This window comes from Fukomys damarensis, unplaced genomic scaffold, assembly GCF_012274545.1.
Source record: "Fukomys damarensis isolate Sample0158 unplaced genomic scaffold, DMR_v1.0_HiC HiC_scaffold_4, whole genome shotgun sequence".
NCBI lineage: Eukaryota > Metazoa > Chordata > Mammalia > Rodentia > Bathyergidae > Fukomys > Fukomys damarensis.
In genome coordinates, this window is record NW_022900916.1 from 1,845,205 (window position 1) to 1,873,181 (window position 27,977).

The 27,977-nt window shown below is 41.3% G+C and overlaps 1 non-coding gene across 1 annotated transcript; it reads left to right on the forward strand.

Moving 5' to 3' along the window:
- Window positions 1-25,914: 25,914 nt before the first annotated feature.
- LOC117284239 lies at window positions 25,915-26,016 on the forward strand. Its single transcript, XR_004515322.1, has one exon. It is a non-coding gene; the product is annotated as a U6 spliceosomal RNA (small nuclear RNA).
- The last annotated feature ends 1,961 nt before the right edge of the window (window positions 26,017-27,977 follow it).

Consider the following 27,977-nt stretch of genomic DNA (forward strand, 5'->3'; position numbering starts at 1 on the left):
CCAGGCCACGCGGGAACAGACCAGACCCGACCCGCGCAGAACGCCGGCCGAGGGCCCAGCCACCCCTCCAGACCCCTCACGATTTGTGAGGAGAAACAGGCTCACGGGCAGGAATCGGGCTCGGCGGAGGGTTTCTGGAATGGACGCTGAAATCTCCAGGAACAGAATGCTTGATTCGTGTGTTGCTAAGGTAGATGTGGGAAAGGATTGTGATACAATAAGGGAGACACCCAGATGCACGTGGCGTCCGAACGGGATGACCGGCGGCGGGGCTGTGGGGAGACAGAGGCAGAGGCAGCCTAACTTCCTCAGATGCCGGTGCAAAGGAAACACAACCCCAAATAAAGGAGACGGGAGGTAACGGGCCCTTTCACGGAATATAGGTAGGTAGCTGTAATTCATCTGTCAAAAATCTATATGATGACAAACTGCTAGCAAAAGTCTGAGGAAAAGTAGAGAATTGTCAGGACCACGGGAAGGCTGAACGTATTGTATTTATAACCAGCGGTCTTTCCTCCTTTTCACGTATTTACCTCTCTGTGTGTATGAGTTAGTTCCATTGCTTCCGCTGTTGGGCAGTGAGTTGTGGTCCGCATGCAGTGAGTGAGAGAAGACGCCCGGGTCAGCACCCGGGCAGTGGACTCAGCAGACAGCCCTGGTGGGGAGCGGGTGGGTACCGCTCAGTAACAGAGCAAGCGCCAAGTTTCCACGACGGAAGGGCCAAATGAACTCCCTCGTGGCCTTTTCTTCAGCAACCCTCTGCGTGTCTGGAGTGGGGTGTTGTACTTCCAGCAGCAGTTTAGCGATAAACCAAGCTCACCACAGGTAAGGAAAGCAGCCTCCCGCCGCGGCATGGCCAGGCTGCTCCCACCGGTGAGCGGGCTCCTGCTCGCGGGGCCCCTCTACCGCGTCCCTGCACAGGGTCCCTGACTCTGGAGCAGGCACAGCTCACCTTTCCTCCAGCCCCGCAGCCTCGCCCCCTTCTGTCCCAGCAGCCACAGCCTGCAGGGGAGGTGGAAAATCTGTCCCTCGCTGGGTTCTTCGCCAAGGACATCTGTGCACACCCTGGCGAGGACTCACGACAGCCCGTTAGTCTCCGTGCTCCCAGTGCCCTGGGTGATTGGCCTTGGTTTTCTTGGCACTTCGCCTGTTTCAAAGCAGTCACACTGGCATGTGAGGCCCAGCGCCCTCTTTGTATGTCACACTTAGGAATATCGGCGGACTTTCACTCTAAGGAGAAGTCAGGTTTCAACTTCAGTAGCAGCGAAGCAGAACAAATTTCAGAGGTAGCGGCCGAGGAGAGGGGTGTCTGCCACCGCGGAGGGGCTGACGGGCCTTCCGGGAGCCAGGCAGGCTCGCGGACCGTGCGGGCCTGGGCTGGGTCTGTATGCGATCCTCACAAACTGGGTAGCAGGCACAGTGCCCACATGCACACCACTTTGGAAAAAATTATAGCATGAGGTTTACTATTAGGATCGACCTTTGAAAATATATTTCATTCGAAAGTGAATGTCCACATATCCACACCATTTTTGAAATCCTTCCTTTTGAACTTATTCAGACATTTTGGGAGCTTATTTTATGTCCTGTCTAAAACTCTGGCTGCTTTAAGTATAAAGCTGTTAATTTATGATAAATACTTAAAATATATTGGGAATATTAGTATAATACAATCTCATAAAACAAAACGAGGACAAAGATTTATATGTATTTTTAAAGATAGAGGATATCTGAACTGCATTTACTTTTTTAACCTTTAACTGGTTCAGAACACCTATAGCAACTGTGTGATTACATTCAGTCCACAAAAACAATAACTGCGTTCTCACCACGGATCCTGCCAAGCTGTTTGAAAATAACGAAACATCAAATCACAGCTAATACAGTGGTTTCCAGTACCCTAACCCATCAGCTCTCTGGGCATCACGTTGTAGTTCCGGCTTTTCTGTCTTTTCCTTCACCAGTGCTCGCACCACAAGGCAGCACAGTGCCCGCTGCTGCTGAGCAGAACCAGGCTGTCTGCGTTCATTTACATCCACTTTACTGGGAACTTTAAGAGTTTCTTTAAAGATAGACAGCTTCATTAGCTTATAGAGAACTTTTTTCTTTTCCCAAAAGCTCAGAATACTACATTCACGTGATTAAACAAAGAGTTCATAAAATTAAATTATTTAAGAAATGTAAAATAGTTGTAAAAATAGTAATTTGCAAAGGCCATAAAAGTAGTAGAAGTGTAATTCAGTCTCATAATTCTGTGGATTAAATAATGCTCATTTATAATATGCTCACAACAAAATGGTTTTAGTTTTGAATTTTTTTGTCCTATATTTGGTTCTTCATATGGTATTATGCTTTATTCTTGTTGAGCTGCACGGACTGCACTAAAAGATAAGCTAACAATCTCAGTGCCTATTTTTAGGGGGAGGGATAGAACTTGGGACATTGAGCTTGCAAGGCAGGCGGTGGCACCATTGAGCTAAATCCCTAGCCCTCAGTGCCTATTTTTCAAAATTACTAAAATTGAACTTCTAAGAGAAACTTGGTATCATTCATGTTTCTACATCAAAGTTAAGCAGGATCATTCTTTAAACTCTGTTTTTTGTCAAAGTTAAATATATTTCATATGTATCATTAAGACAAATGTAAATCAAAACTGACATCCCCTCTTTTTAAATGTCGCATTTGTCTTAGGCAACATACTTTCACTGATTAGCCTTATGGATAATGTAGAAAAAAAAGACGCCTGCAATGATTTCGTAGAAAGGTATATTTTTCTCATTGTGATAAGAATATTTAAATAACTCAGCTTACAGGTGAGGTTAAGGGACTGAAGTCTGAAAGCCTGGTTTCCACACATAGGAAGTGCAGACAGGAGTGTGCAGGGACTGATTCCCTCATTTAAATATTTTGGAGTATAAAGTATTTATGGAAGGTTTGAGGTAGGTGATTTTTTGGGGGGAAAGGGCAAAATTCTGTGAGAAGCCATAATTAGTCATATAATTTAATCCTATTTGTGAATGGTTAGCAATCACCTTTGAAATTATAGTTTTGCTATTTTAAAAGAAATGTAGTCTTGTAGTATAAAATAAAAGTTGTGAAATGTATATTTTGGTTGTATTATAATAAAACTCCAATGTTCATATTCTGTGATTGTAAACAGTGTTGATTTGTGTGCAAATTTTGTATTTTTAGCTCCAAATAATGACATTGCATAAATTGAACTAAATATCAAAGAAAATATTTCCTGAAAAACTTTATAAGGCATATATTGTACTGCTGGTATGCAATGATTTCATTTGCAAAAGCAAAGAATAAGTGTATCTCCTAATTTGATATAACTGTATAATTAAGTTTTATTGTGTTTTAATTTAGATTTTGGTGGACTGACTGAGATGAAATTATTTTGTGTTTTTCTTGAGGTAAACATCATCATCACATCTTTCGAGGTTTCCAAATGACATCTGATATGTAAAATTTTAAAATCATCAACTACATGCTTATATTCTACAGTGATATATATATATATATACATATACACACAACACAGTAAAGAAATAGCTGTGGTTTTAATGTTTACTTCATGAGGACATCTCGTGAGTTTCTTATAGAAAAGATTATATTTCTTTCCAATGGTTACACACATGTGAATTTTAGATTTGCAAGCAGATATTATAATATGCCCACATGTGTGGTGCTCGGGCAACATAAACAAATACTATGTTGAGAAATAACAAGCACAAGAGTGAGAAATAAGTTTTCCCATCATTCTGACAAACTTTAGCTAAGTTTATGGTGATCTACAATAGAACAAACCACACAACCGGAGACCCTAATTCATTCTCTTGTGCTTCACAACACGGCCCATGACCGGGTGCTTATGAGCAGCAGAAATGTACCCCGTGCACTGGCGCTGAGGGTGACATCCAGCACCTGTCCCCTCACCTCTCCATGCCCCACTTCCTGTCCCATCACCATGGAGATCTGGATCTCAGTACACAGAAGGGTGGGAGGCAACTTTCAGGCAATAACTGAGCTCTGGTCCAGGTTCAGGTGAAGCACAGGATTAACACTCCAGGAGCAGGGCCTGGTGACACAGGATCTAATCCCAGCACTGGGGAGGCAGAGACAGTAGGATTGCTGAGTTCAAGGCCAGCCTGGGCTACATAGCAAGACTTTGTCTCAAAAACCAAAATTATAATGATGATAATAGAAGACAAGATATATGTTTTGAAAATCAGAAAACACACAAGTAATTCTCAAGATAAAAATCAAGAACGAAGCATTTAAAGGAAGAATGGGAAGTTTTGACAACCACACAATTTGTGACCTGCTCTACTATGACTTCATTAGTCCAGAATCTCTTCCCCAGGATGATGAACACAGCTGCAATTTGTCTCAGGAGCTCGCGTGCACGTCCTGCAGAGTGACATGGAATGAACTTCAGGTCAGAAATGCATGGAACCAGCTCTTTACAAGCGCAGTAGTCTGTGCCCTTGGAGAAACTTTCCCCACCTGCAAAAATGCATCACAAGATCGGTTGTAACAGAAAAGTGAGCAGGGAACAATCAATCTAGAGATTGTGTAAATTAAAGTCCAATCACCACATGCAGGTGGAGGTATAAATGGAAAGAGAAGTGCTGCATGCATCAGCGCTAGAAAAATCTCAGAAACACAACTGAAAGGGAACAGAGACGAGTGTAGGAACGCAGAGGATTCTCCTGGATATGCCAGGTTTAAAGGAACAAGGTGCACCCAAGGTTCTCCTGTGAGCAGCAGACACATGAAAACACCTCCACGGAAGTGACACACTGAATTGGAGGTACAATTTCTTTGAAGAAATAAAGGAGAGAATAAACAGTGTTGCCGCTGTTTTGGCAATTTATGTGCTTAAAAAAAATAAAATCAATAATAGTACACAGGATCCTAATGAGACAATTAATAATGTGAAATAGGAAGTAAAAGGCTAAAGGTGTAGGGAAAGTGGGAAGGGTGGGGGAAAGGTAATAAGGGAGAGGAAAAAATATGAGAAACTGAAAAAATGGAAATAAAGTGTTTGTAAATGGGGAGGGGAGGAGGGGGTGAAGGGAGGGCAGGGACAAGGGGAAAAATGAGAACCAAGACCTATTATGTAAAGGTACAGAATACCAATGATGAATGTAATTGTATTGTATACCTAGATTGTACCAATAACCTCAATAAAAAAAATAAAATCAATATAATAAAATGTCAAAATCTGACAAAGATGGATATTGGGTTACAATTTTAATTTATCCCAGTGTTCTGGGAAGCCGAGGCAGGCAGCTCACAAGTTCAAGCCCAACTCTAAGTTGGGCAGCTTAGAGTCAGAACAAGACCCTACCTCAAAATATTGATTGATTGGTTTTGTGAGACAAGTTCTCAGTAAGTATGCACACTGTCCTTGAATTCAGGAGCTAGTCCAGGCTTTCAATTCCTGGCAATCCTCCTGCCTCAGCCCCAAGTTCTGGGATTAGAGGCATGTACCACCATGGCCCAGCTTCAAAATAAAAAAAAATTAAAATTGAAAAGGGCCATAGATGCAGCTTAGTTTGAACACCTTTGGTTCAGTCCCCGGTGCTGAGCACATGGACACACACACACACACACACACACACACACACACACACACAATGGGAAATGTGCAGCCTAGGCACGGCAGCTCCACCTCCCAGCTGCAGTCCGGTGTATGAATCAGGCTTTCCGCTGGACTCTGTCCATGAGGTCCTGGGCTGCCCTGGACATCCAGAGTGGGGCCGTGTCCTTCTGTGGTTCTGGAGATGCCGGGGCACCCAGGATAGGGAGCTGCCCTCTTGGCCAGCACAGGCCCCAAGTGGCCACGGGCTGGGCTTTCTCCTTTCCCGAGGACACTGCTCCAGGCTGATATTTGAAATACAGAGTTTCTTCTTTGGGTCTTACGTATCAAATTTATAAACCAACTCATGCTCTTTGTGTAGCCTGAAGAGTGAGGAGATGCATTTACGCCTTGGTAGGTGACTTGAAATGGCCTCACAAGCTATTATTTTGTTAGGGAGATTCTACACCTGTCCTCACTTTGAATTCGCTGTAAAACTTCTATTCTGGTGCAGGTGGGCATGGCCCCACCTCAGCCCTCAGACTCAGTTCTGACAGGACTGGCGGTCTGGTGTATTTACATGCGTGTTGTAGCCATGGAAGTGACGCATACAAGGAGTACTGATTTAAAGGCACATAGATCTGCATAAGGTAAAAATGGAACCAATTTACCACATAGGAAATTCTCGTTAAGAACCAGGAAAGAGTCGTTTCATGGGCCGTATCCCTCTAAGCTTTTAATGTATTGAAGCAAATTATTGCTGGGTAATTATCTTCAATTATTTGATTATATCATAATTGTAGCACTTTCTTCCAGGTTATTTTTACTACTGAAAAACAAATAAACAAAAACTTTGACTCTCTTGGGTGATTTATGTAGCTGCAGTTTCTCTTTTACAGACTTTCCAAGTACTCACAGGCAACCCTAAGGTGGGGATCAGGGCACTCTATTCACGTGTGGAAACGAGACAATTTAGGACAGAAAGGGAGGGCCCGACTTCTGATGAACTGGTCAGATGGCTTCAGTCCGCAGACTGAGGAGGTGTCCGGGGGTTTTCAGGAGAGAAATGCAGTAAGATTGCTGGCATTTACCTGTGAAACAAGCATGGTATAAATGGCTCCACTCCACAGGGAAACTCCAAATGCCCAGAAGCCCCGGAAGTCACAGGAGAGCCTGGTGGGGCAGGTGGGACTGGGACAGGGTTAGGCAGGGAGCTCTCTGGGTCTGAGTTGTTTGATCAGGGCCTGATGGGCAGTTTGATTTATGGGCTTCATGCTCAGGCAAAACAAAAATTGGGATTGTTTTGGGTCACTGGCTTCGAGGTGGAGAAACAGTGCGTTGGGGAATGTAGTTAGTTTAAGCAGAAGGCGGGCCGCTTTGGGTGGCCCTAAATTAGCCTGTGTCTTCCTGCAAAGTAACCAGTCCCTTCTCTGTGTCCCAGAGAGAGACAGTGCTAAGATAGCAAAAGCTCAAAATTGAAGTTTTTTCTTTATGTTTTGCACTAGAAACTGAACATTTGGTTTATTTGTTTTATTAGGACATGTTTCCAGCACATAATGATCCTGTTTATTGTGGGAAGTTGGTACATCTCAATTCTTGCAGAATTGACATACCTCAATTCTTGCAGAAACTGAATATTTTGAAGACTAAATCTTTATTCTTAATATTTACTTCAAGTTTTAGCCACTAAGAAGACGGTTAAACCTGTGGTTCAAAACAACAAAATGAGTTTTCCTCCAAAAAATTATGATTCATTATTTAAGAAGCTCATAAGAAGAAAATTTCACCAAATGGAAGCATTTTCTAAAATCCCCACACCATGTGCTTCTTTTTAAACCAAATTGGTAAATTGATGAAGGCCTATTTTCATTGTGAGCATTCATCTGTTTTAAAGAAAACAATTACAACAAATTGGCATCACTGGTCTTCCCAAGCCTTTGATCCAGGTGTATTCAGTGCTCCAAACTTGGTCTCAAACCATGGGCGGGGCTGGGACTCCTATCCGGGTCCTGGGCGCCAGGGACTTTGAAGAGGCCTTTGTGGATGGCTTTCCAGATCTGGACTCCAGTCAGGTTTCGACGGAGTTCCCCAACAGGTAGTCTTTGGGTAAAGCTCTTTGAAAACTGTTCTAATTTGCCATCGCCTTTTCCGGCTTGGATGTGTGCATGTCTTGCACAGAAACTTCTCTAAGCCCCACTGCTAAATGACAGCAAACAAAATATTTGTGAATCCACTTGCTGCTATGTCTATGGTGTTTCAGGAGTGTGGCTGAACGTGGCAAATTGCTTACATTTACACGTTTAAGTTGTTAAATAGACAACGAATCACAGTCACAGATATAACTATTGAGATGCACTTTTTGAAGATGAATTATGTAACTTTTAAAAACGCAATATTGTTATATGAGAATTTTAATTTTAATCTGAGCCCAGGATGATATATATAACTTGAGAGCTAATGAGCAAAAATCAGCTTTTCAGATCTTATTTCTAAAACACAAACAGTTCTGGCCATGAGTGAAACTTGGATCTCTTTCCTTTCTTTGTGATTATATAAGAACAAAAGCAAGTACAAAGTATCTTTTGAACATTAATATTCATGAAAACTATAAAAATTTGTATAGCAGCATTTTATATAGCAAGTATATAAATTAAATTAACCAAAATAAAAAGCTAATGTATTTCACTACATAGAAATTTTTCTGAGATTTTCATGATGTAAATCTATATCTAGGAAATCTAAAAAAGAATTCCAAACTGCACACGTTTAAACAATTAATCTCACCCACCAGGGGAAACTAGACTGCATGCTATTCTGCATGATATTCTGTGGCATCCCTTCCAACAGGGCAGGCCAAGAGCGGGTCCAGGGCGCCCTCCGAGTCAGGGGCCATGCAAACAGGATCCCGGGACAGGGGATCGGGAACCCGGAGAAGCAACAGCGCTGATGCTTACTGGATTCTTACGGGTATTAACAAGTGCAAGGAACCTGTAAGAGTTTGCCTAATGCATGTGTCGTTCAGAAGGAAGCCAGAGTGAAACCAACAGACAAGAATTATTTCTATCCAGGGAAGGCAGAAGGAGAATAAAGGGAAACAGAGAGAATATTGTAGGTGTCTCTTATTACAGAAGTTAACAGAAATACGGCCTTCAATGATGTTTACAACAAATGAAAAGAAATGAAAACCAATCAGAAGATAAAGACTGCGGCATGGAGTTTGAAAAATTCCAGCAGCAAATCCATGCAGAAAAAATAAACATAAAACAAAAACATTTTGAAAGCAAACATATAGAAGTTGGGCAAAAGTGATCAAATGGAAATTTGTATATTAAAAAATACTATGTTTTTCCAGTAAAGATAGAGTAGTATGCTGATTACAATTAAAGAAATACTTCATAACTTAAGAGATACATATTAAATGTTGTACTTACATGACTTTTGGAATTCAAAATATTTCTAAAAAGGAATGAGGGAAATAATCACGAGTCCGTGAGATGGGTGCTGGGGACTTAGTGCGTCATTCTCTCTCCACTTTTATGTGTTCTGGAAAGTTTTCAAATTAAAGAATTTGATAAATGAAAAAACCATATTAATTTTGAGTGACAGTAATAATAGAAAGAAAATATATCCACTGAAATAATACTTAGGCTGGGGATTTAGCTCAGTGGTTCAGTGGCCTGCCTTGCAAGCGCAAGGACCCGAGTTCAATCCCTGGTACAAAAAAAAGAAATAATGCTAATTACATATCATGGAACAAAGGCAACAACTGATAAAATTCTAGAAAAAGAGAGATGAATCAACAAGGTACAACCTTAACAGATTCATCCTAGATGCTGATAGAAGCAGCAAAAGCCTGGGTGGAAAATCCAAGGGACTCTGTATCAGATCATCACAACGCGTCCTAGGTTTGCACACAAGAGGTTTGCAAAAGTCTGTCTGCAGTACCTACCAGGACAGTCTTAATAAGGGTCAACAATCAAAACTCACAGAATCTACTTCCCCTTCTGAGTAGTAAACATTTTAAAATAATAAAAAAGTTTAAAGTCTCATTTTGACACCTAAATAATATATCACTAAATTTCCCTAAATATTTAATCATTTAAGGAAATTAAAAAGTAATTAGTAAACATTCAACAAGTTCTTAGAACTGAATATCAACATATTAATATAGAAATATCTAAGGCATAATTTAGCAAGATATTCAGCAATTTAAAAATATTAATTAGTAAGCAAAAATATTGAGATATATTCAATTTAAAATTTTTAAGATACACAGAGCACATAAGAAAGACATAGCAAGTGAGAACAGGAATCACCAAAGTAGAAAACAAGAAAAATAACAACAATAATAAAGGATTTACAAAAGAAAAAGCTGGCTGTTTGAATGAGTTGATCAGATAGATGAACTTTTGTCAAATATCAGAAAAATGTGTACGAACAGAAGCAAATCAGACGATAAAAAGGAGTAAAAACTATTAATACAATAGTGCCTATGAAATATACAAAATAGCACTGAAAACTGACAAAATAACTCCATCACTATTCAAAGTGGCAGTGAAATGGAATCACCCAAGTGCCGGTCCGTGGGGGTGGATAAAGCAAGTGTGTGTGTGTGTGTGTGTGTGTGTGTGTGTGTGTGTGTACGCAGGGAACATCAGTCAGCCCCGAAAAGAGGAACTCCTGCTATGTGCAGCAACATGGGTGGGCTGGAGGCCTCTGCGGTGAGCGAAACAAGCCAGGCGCGGGACGGAAAGGGCACCCGAGCTCAGTCAGGAGTGCTCACTCAGACGCAGGCCACACAGAAGCTGGGCGCGGCGCGTTCACCAGAGCTGGGGCAAGAGCAGGCAGTCCTGGGGTGCTGTGCAATGCTGAGCGGTACTCTCTGTGGGAGGAGGCAGGATTCGGGGAGTTTTTGCCATAAAGAATTATAAACTTGGAGACTTAGCTAACTTGCTTTAAACATTACTCATGATAAATTTATGCAAATGTCATGTTACCCCACAAACGTGAACGACTGTTATGTGTTTATGAAACAGTTAAAATATACTTAAAAAGAAGAGCACATGGAAAAAGAATAACTTTGAAACCAAGATGAAATTAATATATGACCAGAAAGATACAAATTATCAAAATTGTGTCAGGAAATTAAAAATAAGATTAACTGATAAGTCAGAGAAATTTAAATTATGTTAAAAGACCCCTTGAAGAATCAATCAGATAATTCAGATTACTATAAAAGTGAGTTTGCCAAACTTTGAAGGAATATCCGATTATTGGTTTATACAAATTGATTCAGAAAATGAAAGTTGAGCTGAAGCCTCCCAGTTCACTCATGAGTAGCTCAATACATTCTTGATCACTGAAGTGGGTAACGGCGGGGATGAAAGTCAAGCCCATTTTATTTGAAAATATGGAGGCAAACATGAAAACCAGCACCTTGGTCAGCAGACGGGAACAGCTTCCCAGGGAGCCAGCAGGTCCATGAAGGCTGAGTTTGTTCCCAGAACTCACGTTTTCTCTTGCACTCCAGGAAACTGTACCTGCAAAGTGTAAGGTGTGACTAGGAGCGATGGTGGTGAACCCAAGGCATGTGTGTTGTTTTCTTTTACGACAAAATATGTTAACGTGTAAGTTGCTTTTTCTAAACTAAAAACTCAGTGTTCAGGGTTAATTACAACGTTGGTACTTTGTGATAAATGAGAGGGTTTCAGGTTGCAGTTTGGGTTCTGCTCTCTAAAACTTTTACCATCACTGGCCTAGTGTTCACAGCACTACTTCGAAACAGCCCCAAATTTGAGCAACTTAAATTTCCTTCTCCAGCTGTGTAAATAATTAAATTAGAGGACATTCATTCAAATAGATTGCCAGACGTGGAGGAGAATGAATGAGTTCAAACTAGGCACTAGTGGATCAAGCTCAAGATACGAGTTAAAAAAAAAAATATATATATATATATATGTATATAATCAGACACAAACCCACGTACTGTATGATGCGATTTCTAGGCAGCACAGCAGTTTCCCTGCAGAAGAGGGCAGTGTCAGGAGAAAAGGCTTCTGATGCTCAGCTAATTGTCCATCTCAGCATCTGGAGATTCTTACTGAGGCATGTGACTGTGATTATTACTCTTACACTAAGATGGAGAGATGACAACTAAGTACAGTTTGCACAAAATATAAAAAAATGCTTAAAGAAGGACTTTTCCAGCAAAGCTAAGATGGTTCAATTCCAAAGTAATCCACATTGATTCTATGAATATACTAAACAACATTAAGTCATACAATTTAAATGGTTGTGTATTACTGAACATGAATTATGTCCCAATAAAACTTTTAAAAAACAATTGATAAATGTAATTTCATACATTAGTAGACTACTTGGAAATAATGCAGCTGATTATCTAAGTTGAAAAAATGATAAAATTTAACAATGATTTTTATTTATTTTATCCAGTTATGAGCAGAAGGGAAGCCTGTCTAAACAGGGAAGATTATAAATTAAATGCAAATATTATGAATAAAATGTCCTTTTCTTCCTTTCAAGTTCAAGAATGAGACAAGGATAACCATTGTCTATGCTACTATTTAACACAGCAGTGGAGATGACGTCTGACACTAAAGGAAAGAGAATGAAGCAAGAAACGGATGAGATGAGAATTGATATAATTATTCACAGGTGATGCACTTATCTGCTTAAAAAGAAAAGTAGTCATCAAATCCATTGAAATGAATGTAAAATGAACTTACAAAATTTACAGCACTTTCTACAACCGTTTTAATCAATAAAATTGTGAAAAAATTATAAATACAAATCATCACAAAATAAAAAATAAAGGTATATCGGACTTAACCAACAAAACACACACTATTTATGGAGTGAACTTAAAGGGAACATGATAGGAGTCATATAATATAAAATTTTATTTCTCTCCATTAGTGTTTAAATTGAACACAACTGCAATCGAAATTGGCAGGTAACATTTACACTGTGGTCTCTTTGTTCCCAGAGTCAAGGTCATGCATAATAATCCTAACTTGCCAGGAGCCAAGCCATTTACTACAAAGCTGCTTTGCAGCGAAGGAGGCGGATTGGCACCAGGACCGGAAGAGACGAGTGAATCAGCACAGCGGAAAGTGAGCACAGACAGCTGAGGGAGTCAAAGATGGAACAAAAAATCAGTGGAGAAACAATTATTAGCAGACAAAGCTGGACACACGAGCTCACTGTGTAGCAGAAAATGACGTGGCACCCCGATGTAACACCATTCCACTACTGCATGTTACTGATGTAATGACCTTAATGGGAGACAGAAACACACACATTTAGAAAGGAGTGGATGTGAGAGAGTGTGAAAACTTCTACTAAAAAAAAATCGATAACGACATTAACAACTGAATTATATTAAAATTAAAAATCAGTAAAATAAAGAGCACAATTCATTAAATAATAGGCAGCTGTCAGAATGGAAGATCTTTGCAGGTTCTGCAGTGATATCTAGACGTGTGTGGCCTAACATTATCACATCCCACAGCTCCAAACCAAAAACCAAAGAATGTCCGACTCAGAATTAATTATTGTTAACAATAATGAAGCTGTCTTTTGGTCCAAAGATATTTGAAAATGTCCATAAGAAATATTTTCATTACTTTTAGACAGAAATTGAATTTGCTTTCTCTTTGTTAATGGCTAATAATTGAAAAGCTACTATTTAAACCATTATTTATTAGGTTGTAGTAGCAAAATAACAGAATAACCTTGTTCACACTTCACATGAAAACCTTAGAATTTCATAAATCAGATTACTTATCTGAGATATTTATTTATTTTACACATAAGAATATAGCACGTAGTTTGTACAAAGTCTAGGCTTTTTTCTTTTTTGCTCATTGAAAGTCTAGGCTTTTTTCTTTTTTGCTCATTGAATCCACACAATCTCCTGTGAAATAAGCACTCTGGTAAATTACAGCTACAGGTGCTGCCTGAGGCCACGTGGAAGCACCAGGTAGGCCTGAACCCCAGCCGAGTGACCCTGACGTCCCTCCTGGCTTATTCCACAGTGGAAACTTAGTAAAGCACAAACAGCAGCCCGTGTCTAACCCTCAACTCTGCTGAGACTGTCCGTGGCGTTGCTGCAGTTGGGAGATTACACTGCGGGGGCCTCGTAGCCCACAGAAATGCAATCGCCCTGCAGCACATGTTCACATTTAACCGATTTCACCTCCTTTTCCATGATCTTGTCCCTTGCAGTGGTTCTCAGCATCACTATGTCACCACAGATTTGGAAAATGCAGTCACGGTGTAAGCCAGGTAGTAGTGTGGCGCCTTGTAAAATACTCGCGTTAACAGATTCACTTAGTAATGTTCTCATTATCCATTAACGTCTGTGAAGCAGAAGCCGTCTGCCTCATGAACATTCGGTTGTGTCTGTGACTTAACATCAGGTCAAGTGTGGATTCCAGAGTGAGTATCAAATAAATGCCCAATGGAAACCTTTTGCTAGGCCAGAGAGGGCTGTTGGCCCAAAGTCACTGCTTCTCTGCCCAGGAGTGAAGAGCGGCAGTGTCTGTGGGACCTCTGTGAATTACGGTGCCTATTCAGTGGAGCACTTCCTCTGAGGCTTGGAAAAGTAATTCCACTTTCAGTTTTGGCAGAGCCCATTTCTCTTTTGGCGCCAAGTTTGCAGTCAGGAGGACGACGAAACTGTCAGAAGAAGCAGTCCCTGCGGTCCCTGCTCGGTGCCGGGGGTCAGCGGGCAGGACGGGTTCCGCTCAGCAGATTACAAAGAGGAAAGTGGATTCCAGGGGAGATCTGCAGGCATTAATATAGTATTCACAAACACAGCCAACTGGAGGGAACACCTTGTTCTCAGACCTTAGCTTATGCAGACAAAGTTACAAGAAGGGATGGTATGAGAAGAAGTGATTGATAATGTCGTAAATGCTGAGTTTCTAGTCGGTGGAAATGTGGCATTTTTTCACCAATATTTTCTTCCAAATTGTCTCCTGCCAATCCTTTACATTTCATAAGAATTTATTATGTGTGTATGTTGTGAATTTAATATGTATGACACGATCGTCCCATAGAACAAGACAGAGGGGAGCAACCCAAACAGGCTGATTAAACCCCATCTCCTCCTCTCAGACATCTTTGGGGAAAACAGACATCCGTGTGGAAGCGGAGAAGCCCCTACAGCGGCAGGATCAGGTGGACTTCATTGCAGGCAGCAGTCTCTACAGCAGGCTCTAAACTGTGTGTGTGTGTCACTGTCAGTGTGCGTGTGTGCTTGTGTGTGTGTGCTGTGCGTGTGTAAGTCACCTCTACCTTTTCTCAACTCTGATTAACTGTGGGGCAAGAGCTGAGTCTGTCCAGGAAAGATGCAAATGCAACAGCCTGTCTTCCTTCCAGGGATCTGGATGTGACCAGAGGCTGACGGGGGCCCCCCAGGCGTGCCCCATATTTGTCAAGAGACTTGCTTGGCTTTCTTGACTGGGTCAGTCTGCGCCACCTCTCCTGGAGGTGGAGCCACGATTTGGCAAAGCCACAAGTGTTCAGCAGCATCCACACTTGGTTTATTCACACTGTCTTAGTCCATCTGGGCCTCTCGAGTTGATAGAGACATAAATATTTATAAAACACTGTGGACAGGGGAGCTAGGAAACAACATACTTCGTGTCGTGGTTCTGCCACCAAGAAACCCGGAGCTGTTGTCGTGTCTGCCGTTGTGGTGTCCAGTGAGATCACACATTCCGATTCAGTGTCTCCTTGCTTTGACCTAGCAGACAGGGGTGTGTGGCTCTCCGGGACCCCTCACCACAAGCGCCACCACCCATTCATGGGCTGTCTTCTGGACCCCCAGAACCCCACCTCCAAGCATCATCACACCGGAAACCCACATCCCAGGAATGCGTGCTGGGGGCCACGGCTGCTCAGTCTGTTGCTCGTGTCCTTTAGAGTAAACACAAGTACATTCACTGCACAGTGAGTATCAGCCACACTTCCAGCTGTGCCCGGGGGCCGTCATCACACATCTCAGAGGTGTTTCTTTATATAGAGGAAAAGATGCCCAACTAAATGAAATGAACAAGTTTCCACATTTACAACTGCAAGCCTCTGGAGTCTGAACTGTTCCCCCAAGGCTTCAGGATGCTGTATTTGCTTTTGAGCACACAGTTCCACAGCTTAGGAGAAAAGGCCTTAAAAATGCTTCCTATGGGGCTGGAGATTTAGCTCAGCAGTTCGGTGGCCTGCCTTGCAAGCTCAAGGATCCGAGTTCAATCCCCGGTACCAAAAAAAAAAAAAAAAAAAAAAAAAAAATGCTTCCTATGTTTCTGAGCATCAGCCTGCAGTCAGATGATCACAAACCTCTTTAAATTACCATTCAGTTACCTCATCGGGTTTCAGCAAAGGCAAACAGTAAATCCCTGACAGTGATGAGTTCTTCTTCCTAAACCGAAGTCCAATTGTGGCTCAAAAGCCAAAGCAGTAAAGCTTCTATGACTCACCACGGATGGGAGCGCTGTCCCCTGAGGTGTCCCCTCTTGGTCCAGCCACATTTCCGGAGTTGTCCGAGAAAGGGAGCCTGACTAGCTACAGCACACATTTCTGCCCGGCCTCCCACACGCAGTCAGGACCCAGCCCGATGGTGGACAGCCCGGGTCAAGCACAGCCTCTGCGCAGGCAGGAAGCCAAGGCCAGGGGTGAATATGAGGCAAACACAGGCGCTCCTTTTAGGGAATGGCCACGACCAGTGAGCACTGGGAACCAAGGGCACAGGAAAAGACAACTCAGGGAAGAGATTCTGACAAAGCTTCCCCCACTTCACTAAGTTTGAAAGGAAAGGATGGAAATGCTGCACCCTACTTATTCAGAGCCTGCAGGGAGAAGCCTGAGAGGCTGGCACTGGTGACACCGTTAGCCCCGGTAGGGCAGGAAACACAGCTCATACTGGGCTCCTCATCTGCGGTGCCGTAAATCAGACTGGCCAGGGACAGGTGACCCGGAGGATGCACTCGGTACCCCCACACAAGTCCACTTCTACCCATGGGGAGGAGCTCTCCGCTGCTGCTCTGGGTCTCTGGATTTTGTTAGGATAAAGAAAAAGAAACCTCACTAGCAGTTTTCCTCATGATAATTTTATTTTTTGCAAAATAACTTAGCTTTGGGCTGGGGATTTAGCTCAGTGGTTCTGCCACCTGCCTCGCAAGCACAAGGACCTGAGTTCGATCCCCAGTATCAAAAAACAAAAAACAAAAACAAAGAAAACAACAACAATGAAAAATAACTTAGCTTTCATTTTACAACTTCTTATTTCTGGGTATGGTTCAGTCATCAAGAATGCGATATAAACGGGTCTTAGAAATTCCACTCTGACCAAAGAGCTCTTCCTCACAGCCTCCTGCCAGGATTAGAAATGTGATATTTCTGTGGAAAAGACTGTGAACTTTTTAATCTTCTTCATCAAAAAATTCAAAGTACAAATACTGTCATGTTTTATTTTGTAAAGAAAAGAAAATCTGGCCTGGAGATTTAGCTCAGTAGTGCCCTCACTTGCCTCACAAGTGCAAGGACCTGAGTTTGATCCCTGGTACAAAAAGAAAAACAAAGAAAAGAAAACAGATCAAATCGATCACACGCACACTGCTTCACCTTGCTTCCATCTGCTTTGAACGGCACCCATCCTCATCCATCCACGCTGAGCTGGAATTTGAGGCCCTCTGTCCACTGGTGCTCCAGGTCTGGCCCACTCCTGCCTTTTCTAAGGCAGGTTTTACTGCCATGGTTTTCTCGGCTTCAAGACCACTTCCTCGTTTCCTGTGTTCTGTGATTTTGCCTCTTCCAATCTCCTTTCTTGTGGCTCCATTTCAAGATAAATTGCTGCATCTGTTTCTTCACCTTCACTTAGTTCCCAAACCATAGACAAGTGGGGCGTTGCTAAAACAACCAGTGACCTGGACGGTGCCCGTTCCATCGGGCTTTTCTTCTCTCCTGATCTTTCTCCCCTCAAATACTGATGATTAACACCAACTTCTTGAGTTCACTTCTATTTGATTTCAATTAAATTAATCTCTTGTTTTTATTTATCATAGTTTATTTTTAAATGAACAGATAACATTTCTGCATACTTATGCTATACAACATAAAGCCTTGCTGTATGTACACCGCCGAGCATCTGCATTGAGCGAATTTCCAACCCAATGCCTCACGTACTTGTGGGGACACTTAAGATCTAGTCTCCTAATTAAAAAATATACTTTATATTGCTACTATCTACACCATGCTCACAGTGTATCTCTTGGAAATATCTCTTTCATCCTCGCTCCCCCAGGCCCGGGTTATGGCTGTTCCATTCTCTGCCCCACTGTGCCCGACTCAGGTCCCCCGTGAGTGACGATTTTCCTCACATGGCCTGATGCCCTCCTGGTGCATCCGCGTCATCTCAGATGGCAGGGTTGAGCAGCCCTCTGTGTGTCTATGTCCCGCACACTCCTCATCCACACACCCATGGCAGGTGCTGCGCCATTTCACTCATGTGTGCTGTGGTTTCGTTTGTGTGTACGGTGGGCGTGGGGGTGCAGACATCTTTCTGACCTTCCACCCTTCACACACACACAACACAGGAATCTCCCTCTTTGTCCCCACTTCTGCCACTCTGAACAGCGAGGCTGCCCAGCTTCTGGGTCTGCCTGGCGAACGCAACACTGTCCTTGGACGCTGTTCCTCAGGAGTCTTCCCTGCATACTTCAGCCACTACTTTCGGAGACCTTTTTTCCTCTTCTGACCAAACGTGTCCATGTGGATCATAGTGAGTCCTATTCCTTGTGGTTCCACATTTGAGAATTAATCTACCTGCTCAGAATTATTTGTAAACACACAATCGGTTAGCTACAGCACCTTTTCAGTTATTTTTGGATGTGAGAATGAGCTTTCTACTGGTGTGAGCTGTCCAAGTGTGAGTTGTCCACTGACTTCAGTGTTAACAAAAAAAGATACACATTAAACGATACATCGTTAAACAGAAATCCGCACAAAGTTTTGCAGTGACAGGTTTGCAAAAACTTCAGTAGATGCATAACTACCTCACTCCATACTTTTTGTAGGAGCCAAGGTTCAGTATTCACCAAGTCAGGGTTCACAGTGAGGTGTTTCTCCCTTTACCTGCCCACATGTAATGCTTTGGCTGGTTGCTGCTCCATTGCCAAGGCCTGCACCTCTCTTACCATGGCGCAGAAGCTCAGTACTTAGCAGAGGAGCGCGCATGCCCGTTAGGGTGGGTGTGGCGGCACCAGCTCCCATGTGAGCGTAAGCTCTGGAGCTGCAGGATGTAGGGGCTGAGCCTTGAGGAGCAGGCAGGAGAGGAGCGTGAGAAGACAGGCATTAGAGCCCCGCTGCCAGGAGTGCTCCGTGCTGGGAAGGGACCCAGGTGAGCGAAGGAGACGGCCAGGTGGAGCGGGAAGCAGCCGGGGTCAAGGCCTCCAGGCAAGGACAGCTGAAAGGGACAGAGCACACGAGGACTCCATGGGAGGCCACAGAACCAGACCTCACTCTCCTGCAGAGGACAGGTCTCCCCTTGCTCCCTCGTGTGTCCCCTGTGCCAGTGAGCTCAGCCGGCACCCCACGCACAGACGTGTTAGTGCCAGAAGAACCGTCGCCCCGGAGGCTCCTGAGTCCCAGTCCCAAAACAGCTGTCGGCCTCTTCCTCAGCTATTATTCCTTCAAGTGTAAGAATTTGCTAAAGAACACTGGATTAGGCTCATCCCAACTGTGATGTCAGACTCGCCCTACAGTGGGCACCGCTGAGGCTTTGGGGACAGGGAGGGGAGTTCCACCGGGCCTTCTTCCTGGGGATCCCACTCGGCTTTCTGCTCTAAGTCAAGTGCTTCAGTGATACTTCTACGGCTGACCTTTTCCTTCTCAAAACCAGAACTTCATTAAGAGCAAACTGCTTATTTATAATAGGGATATCACTGAGTGCTTCATTTGGAATATGTAGCAGATACATAAACACGAGATTCAGGTTAAACTGGCAGTTGCACAATGAAGAGAGATATGTGATAAGCAGACCTGAGTTATCTGACCATAATCGGCTGGTTATAGTACAAATTAGCAAAATTATCCAAAGTGCATTTATTCCTATCCATCTTCTTTTGAGCCAAATGCAGACAAAATGTTAAGCATCACAGCTTTTACATTTTTAGATTACTTAATTAAAAAAGTCATGGGCAAAAATACTCCTTGATACAACCCACAGTAATAAGGAGCCAACACATTGCACACATGTAGGAGGGTTAAAATAAACACCTGTTGAAGATAAATATTCAGTGTGTAAAGTATTAGGAAAAGCGGCCAAGAAGCAGTGTCCCAGGTCCCATTCCGGGCACTGCCGTCACCGGATTATGGGCAAATCACTCAGCTTCTATCTGTCAGCTTTCATTAATGAAGACGAAATGTGATGTTTTTTTCAGTGCTGCAAAAATATTCTAGAAAATTTTAATAGGAATGAAACTGAAAAAGTTTTGATCAATCACATAAATGTAGGACATTATTTTACATCCTGACTTGAAAATTTAGAGCACATATTTAAAAATGAAAAAATCTAAATAAATTAAAGCTAGATTTATTTCTTGGGGGATTATGAGTTTAACAGAATTAATTAATTGCACATGGAATGCATTTCTTTATGTTCTTTCAGACACTTTTAAAAGTCAATGACTGCATTCATGAAAGTACATAATGTGCCAACTTAAAAGAAACAAATTCTTATAATTTCACCCAAATTAGGGAACACTATAAAAATAACAAATCTTAATTCTTTTCCTTTTACCTGGGAATAATGGCTGCAGAGTGTGGAGACTTTGTTATTCTAAACCTGTTTTTCTGAGTATAGCACTGAATTTCCTACATCCCTTTCCACCATGTTCACTGGTGTCATGGGTCAGGGGTTAGGACTTTGTGTGAGAAGAGGTAGGTCGTTTGAAGGCTGCTTGATTATTTCCTGTTCACAAAACCCAATGTTAGCTTTCCCTCACTGTGACAAAATACTTGAGCAAAAACAGCTTGCTGTGGGGCAGGCTTTCCTGGCTGCTGGCCAGATGTTGTGGCCCATAGCACTGTGCTCCACTATTTCCAGGCTTCCCATGGGGCAGAACGTTATGGCTGGAAGCTTGGGGTGCAGCAAAGTGGCTCAGCTAATGGGGATGAGAGAAAGAGAGAAATTGAGACAGAGAACCGGGGAGAGGTGCCGGGGCAAGATGCGGTCTTTACAGCCTGGCCCCTGGGCCGCTTCCTGCAATAGGCCCCACCCTAACAGCCCCCCACCATGGACTCCTGGATGAGTAGCCCATCCCTGATGTCAGTGTCCTCGGGATCCCGTCATCTCTCTGGGCCCCAGCTCTGAATATCGCTTCCTTGGCAATTGATCCTTCGGTATGGAAGCTTTGGGGAGACTTTCAGGTTCAAGCCCAAACCCTTTCGTGAAGCACAAGCCAGCAGGCTTCCAGATGCGCCATCATTTCCATAGGTCGGCGACTGAGGGGCCTGCAGGCTTCCCTGCTAAAGGATACCAAAGCCACTTTCACATCTATTTGTTAAAGTTCATCTTCCTCTCATCTGGAAGCAATGAAGCATACGATCTGTTACATGCTGAAAATTTCAGGTTGATGAAAGTTTGAAGAAACTGTAATTATTGGCCTGTAAATCTTTTAAATTCTCATCGGGGAAAATTTACCTTTGCTTCTTATAGTCTTTAGAAATCACATACATTTCTCTAGATAAGAAAATAAAATGGTTACTTTCCAAACTACTTCCCCTTTCAGTTCCCCATCAGTTCCAGGGGGTATTACCAAGAGAATAAAGCAAGAAGAAAAAGCTACATCAGTACCAAAATCTAAAAAAAAAAAATTATCTTCCCCAAACATTTTAGAGATTTTATTTCTAGACCCCATGGCATGAGCTTAAGGGGAAGAATGCAAAACCACTTGCTGTTGTCCCTGAGTCATTACAGTATGAAGTAATTCTGATAAAAGCCCATTTGTCACTTATACAAGATGGCAACAAGGGCAAGCTGAAGCAAGCTTATTTCAGTGACCCACAAAGAAGGCACCTAGGCAACCCTGTAATCATGTGGCTAAGCTGAAGTCCAGACACAGACAAGACTCCCTAGTGCAGGTCACCCGACAGCCTTACACGAGCAAAGCTTTTGACTCTGGCTTCTTTGACTCTGACACAGTTTTTATTCTCCAGTTCAGATCTCTGATATTTCAGTGTAAGTTTATAGCAGCTCTGTCGTTCTTCTCTCTTATTGTAGAACTAGAAGGTTCGGGAAGGGACTTACAGTTAAGTGGAGTGTCGAATAGGTTTGCTCTGGGACCACCTGGGGGCTGGTGAGCACACTTCTTGGTGTGTCTAGGTGTGTCATGGAGACTCTATCGTGGGTGCTCTATATGGTCCTGTCCCCTCCCTCTCTGGCGCTGTTCCCTCTTCTGCTTCCTGGAGGCCACAATCAAAGCAACTCTCCTGCTCCACACCCTTCCAGGGTGATGTTCCTGCTCTACAGCCAGCTGAGCACGGACTGAATCCTCTGAAATATTGGGTCAAATGAACCTCTCTTCCTAAGTTGTGTGTTGGTATTGCATCTCAGCAATGAGAAAACTAATGCAGAAACCCACACCAGCATCTTACACATCCATCACATTTTCCACTTGATTCTTGATTCCAAATATTCCCAATAGGAAAACATCCTCCTAGGAAGAAATATGAAGAAATAAATAAAAACATCCCAATACAAACAAATAAACAAAAAGATTCTGCATTCAAAAAGATGGGAGATTTGGCAATTGAGCTCTGGTGGTTGAATACTTTCAGTGGATATAAACAATATTTGAAGACCATAAACAAAAACCAGAACCAAACCCCTGGGTAGAGCAGTGAAGAAGACAGAAAGGCCATCCTGTAACTATGCCTGAGATAAGAAAGAGCTAAGGTTACTCTGCACTACAAAAATAACTGTCCTTCTTCTCCTCACTAAGAAAAGACTATTTATTTTTTATTAGTAACAACTCTCATTGGTCTTTAATTCTTTTACCTTCTAGACAAAAATAACCAACTACCCAGTCATAGAATTGTTACTTCTCCCCAGAGGCATTTAATTCAAAATAAACCCCCAATTCTTTAGTCCCTCCTTGGAATAATGGAGTCCAACCCCAAATACTGTAGTATTATATTCCTTCTCCAAATTTCCTTTCTGAGGGTCCCATGTGTCTGCTGACAACAGGTGTGTTTCTGGAAGTCAAGGCTGGGGAGCACTGATACCATCTTGAGTCATCAGTATAATTAAGTGTGTCAGAAAACAAAACCACACAAAGGGTAACAGGAGAGAAAAGTTTATGTTTCTATTTTCTTTTTTTTCTTCAGGCAGATTAAAGAACAGATGAAACTTGATCAAACAATTAGGTTAAAGGAATATTTGAACAAAATTTCTAAGGACAAGAAGCAAAAGAATAACTTTACAAACATAAACTCACTAGTGACTTCTAGATGAAAGATTGCATAAATGGAGTGTATATAAAGACAATACAATTGTAGTCATAAGAGTTCCCAATGAGTGTGTGGGTAGGGGTTGAGTCCAGCTTACACACCTCCTTTTTTAAAAATTGAGTTTATTGGTACATTTTTAGGGAAACAGTACAGTTACATTCATTGTTAGGGTCTTGTACCTCTACATGACAGGTCTTGGTTCTCACTTTTTCCCTTTGTTCCTGCCCTCCCTTCACCCCTCCTCCCCTACCCATTTACAACCACTTTATTTCCATCTTTTCATTTTCTCACATTTTTTCTTTTCCCTTATTATCCATTCCTCTACCATCCCACCTTCTCTACACCTTTAGACCTTTTCTTCCCATTTCGCAACATCAGTTATCTCATTAGGATCTTATGTACTATTACAGTTTATTCACAACAGAGAAACTATTTGGTATTTACACATGTGTGACTTACTTACTTAACTTAGGAGTATATCTTCAATATGTATACATTTTCCTATGAATGAATCTAATTTATCATTCTTTATGGCTAATATTTCATTTTATAGAAAAACCACATCTTCTTTATCCAGTTTCCCACTGATGGACAAATGGGCTGTTTCCAAGTTTTACCTATTAAAAACTGTGCTTATATAAACATGGGTGTGCATACATCACTGTGATATAATTCTTTTAGTTCTTTGGGAAAGATACCCAGCAGAGCGATGGCTGGGTCAAATGCAACCTCTAGTCTCAGCCCTTTGAGGTATCTCCATATTGATTTCCATAGTGGTTCCACCGGTCTGCACTCCCTCCAACAATGGAGAAGGGTTCCTTTGTCTCCACAACCCCGCCAACATTTGTTATTATTTGATTTTTTGATAGCAGCCATTCTTTGTGGAGTGAGGTAGAATCTCAGTGTTGTTTTCATCTGCATCTCTCGAATGACCAGTGGTGTGGAACATTTTTTCGTATATTTACTTGCTGCTTTTATTTCTTTGTCTGAGAAGTGTCTGTTCATTTCAGACGTCCATTTTTGAATTGGGTCTTTATATTTGGGGGGGTTGATTGTTTTGAGTTCTTTATATATTCTAGATAATAGTCCTTTGCCTGAGAAGCAGCTGGTAAAAATTATTTCCACATTGTAGTTTGTCTCTTACTCCTGTTGATGGTTTCTTTTGCAGTTCAGAAGCTTTTTAATAAGATGAGATCCCAGTTGTTTCTTTCTGCTAGTTTCCATGCTACTGAGGATTTCCATGCTACTGAGGATTTGTTCATAAAAGCTTTTCCTATGCCAATGTCTTCCAGAGTTCTGCCTAACTTATCTTCCAGTAGGTTTAGTGTTTCTGTTTTAATATTTAGATCTTTAATCCACTTGGATTTTAATTTAGTGGATGGTGAAAGATAAGGGTCCAATTTTAATAATCTTGGCAGATTGAAATCCAGTTTTTCCAACACCATTTACTGAAGAGGCTATCTTTCCTCCACTGAGGATGGTCAGCTCCTTTGTCAAAAATGAGGTAGCTGAGTACATCTGGAATTGTTTTTGTGTCTTCCAATTTGTTCCACTGATCCTCAGGTCTGTTCCTTTGCCAGTAGCATGCTGTTTTTTATCACAGTGGCTTTGTAGTCTAGTTTCAAATTGGGAGTTGTTATACCCGCTGCCATGTGTCTGTTGCCTAGGATGGCTTTTGCTAATCTAGGACTCTTATGGTTCCAAATGAATTTTTGGATTCTTTTTTCTAGTTCTGTGAAATATAGTGTTGGAATTTCAATTGGCATTGCATTGAATATGTATAGTAGTTTTGGTAGTGTGGCCATTTTCTCTATTTTGATTCTTCCTACCTAGGATCAGGGGATATCTTTCCATTTTTTAATATCCTCTTCGATCTCTTTTTTAAGAGTGCTGTAGCTTTCAGTATAGAGGTCTTTTGCTTCTTTTGTTGGATTGATTCCTAGATACTTCATTTTTTTGGATGCTATTGTAAAGGGAATTATTTCCCTAATCTCTCTCTCTCAGTGAATCTGTTATTTGTGTACAAGAAGGCTATTGATTTTTGGGTGTTCACCTTGTATCCAGCTACTCCACTGAATCTGTCAATTAAGTCTAGAAGTCTTTTGGTAAAGTTTTTTGGGTCTTCAATGTAGATTATCATATCGTCAGCAAATAATGACAGTTTAACTTCTTCCTTTCCTATCTTTATTTCTTTAATTTCTTTCTCTTGTCTAACTGCTATGGCTAATGTTTCCAGAACTATATCGAAGAGGAGTGGTGACAGTGGGCATCCTTGTCTTGTTCCTGATTTTAACATGAAACTTTTCAGTTTTTGACCATTTAATATGATGTTAGCTGTTGGTTTTTCATAGATAGCCTTTATGAAGTTGAGATAGAGACCATCTATTCCAATTTTTTGCAGGGTTTTTATCATGAATGGGTGTTGAATTTTGTCTGCATCTTTAAGCCTTAGTTTTTGTCAAATGGTGCTCCATCCACCCAAAGTAAGGGAAGAATTTCAACCTGTGAAAGCACTCATCTTTCCAGAGGTTAGAAAGATTTGAATATGCTGTAATGAAAGAGGAATAAAGTTTATGTCATGTCCTGAGAGATTAGGTTAGGGCTTGCCAGGAAGCACCATTTTTGTCACAGGGTGAATGTGTTATGTGACTGATTCAGTTGTCATAAGTATGGTAGGTAAGGCACACATTTAATACTAAACTGTAAGGATGTGGGTGTGTGTATTACAAATGCAGTTCAGGCAAATTTTATGTAAGTATTGAGAATCTTTAGCAAGACTCATACAATTCAATGCTTATTTCAGCAGTGCATGTGCCACAGCTGAAACAATACAGAGAATATGATGGTACTTGCACGAGGATGACATGCAGATTTGTGAAGTGTTCTATATTTTAATAAGCCTTAGATACTAACAGCACTTGGAGATAAGTGTTTCAGGCCTTAAAAGAAAACAATTTCAAACCCACAATAATACATCCTGAAAACTGTTTTTCAAAATTGATGGAGAAATAAAATCTTTCCAAGACAAAGAGCATCGTAAGAGATTCATGACAAACAAACAAGAACAATTCTTAAGGATACTGCAGATAGAGACAGAGAAGTCAATGACCCAAGAGGTGTAGTGGAATGAAGACATTTGATACAGTGGGCAGATAAGCAAAAGGGAAATGAGAGAAATCAGCAACAGAAAAATAATGCAACTACAGGAGTAAGTCAGTACCTTTCAATAGTAACTCTCCATGTGAATGATCTCAACTCCCCAATCAAAAGATATAGATTAGCAGATTAAATTTGAAAAAAGATCCAAAGTTATTCTGCATATAAAAATGCATTTAGTCCAAAAATAAATTCAAAGACTAAAAAGCAAAGGATAAAAACCAGTATTCCACAAGAAGGAGATTAAATGTAAGCAGAAATACCAATCATATTTTCAGACAAAGTAGACATCATGACACATCTCATCAAAAGAGGTAAAGGGACAGATCAAGCAGACAGAAATGGTCAGCAAAGCGATATGAGGGTTGAACTGCACCATCAAACAAGTGGACTTAATAGATATCTACAGAATGTCCCGCCCTTCACCAAAGGAGAGGATACATCTTACCACCACACAGAACTGAGTATCTGTGAGCCACAGGGATCCAAATAATACAATGAAGATGAAAATGGAAAGCGCATAAAGCTGGAAGTCAATACAAAAGAAACCAAACATTATGCAACTACATGGAGATTAAATAATGCATTTGTGAATAATCAGTGAGTCACAGAAGATATCAAGGAATTGGAAATTTAAAAGTGACATCATAGCAGACATTACTGAAATCCAGAAGATTATAGGTAGTTATTTTGAACACCTATACTCCAGTAAATTGGAGAACCTGGAAGATATAGATAGATCCCTAAATTTTCTTGAATTACAAAACCTGGAGTGAGAGGATATAAAAATGTTGAACAGCTCCATAACGGGCAGTGAAATTGAGGCTAGAATAATAATAATAATAAAAAAAACTGCCAACTAAGAAAAGCCCAGTAACCAATAAATGCTGATTTCTACAAGAACTCCAGGAAAGATCTAACATCAGTAATCCTTACACTAATGAAACTGAAAGTACTACCTAACTCCTTCCTGGAAGAATTACAAAAGCACACAAGGACTCAACTAAAAAACCTACAGGCTAATCTCTTTAATGAACACATATGTAAAAATATCCAGCAAGATACTGGCAAAAGGAATGCAACAAATCATTATAAAGATCAAACATTATGACCAAATAGGCTTCATCTGGGATGTAAGGACAGTTCAACAGGCACAAATCAATATACATAATGCATCATATAAACAGAAGGAAGGGTAAAAATAGCATGACTGTCTCAACACAGAAAAAACCTTTGACATTTATCCACGTATGGTAAAATCTCTGAAGAAAAATCTCTGTGTGCCTGTTTAGAAGGATCTTACTTCAATGTGACAAAGGCCATTTATGACAAACGTCCTGCCAACATCACAATAAATGGGAAGAAACTGAAAACTGTTCCTCAGAAATCAGGAAATGACAAAGATGTCCACTATCATCACTTCTGTTAAATATAGCACTTGAAATTTTAGTTAGCATAATCAAGCAAGAGAAAGAAATAAATGGGATACACATGGGAAAGAATAGGCCAAACTATCTTTATTCACATTATCACTTCTAAAATAATTCCACTCCAGATAATTCCATCACAAGGCTCCTAGAACTCATAAGCAAATTCAGCAGTGTAGCAGGATACAAAATCAGTCATCTTCCTACACACTAACAATGAACCTACCAAGAAAAAAAAAGTAGGAAAACAATACTATTAACAAGAGGTTCAA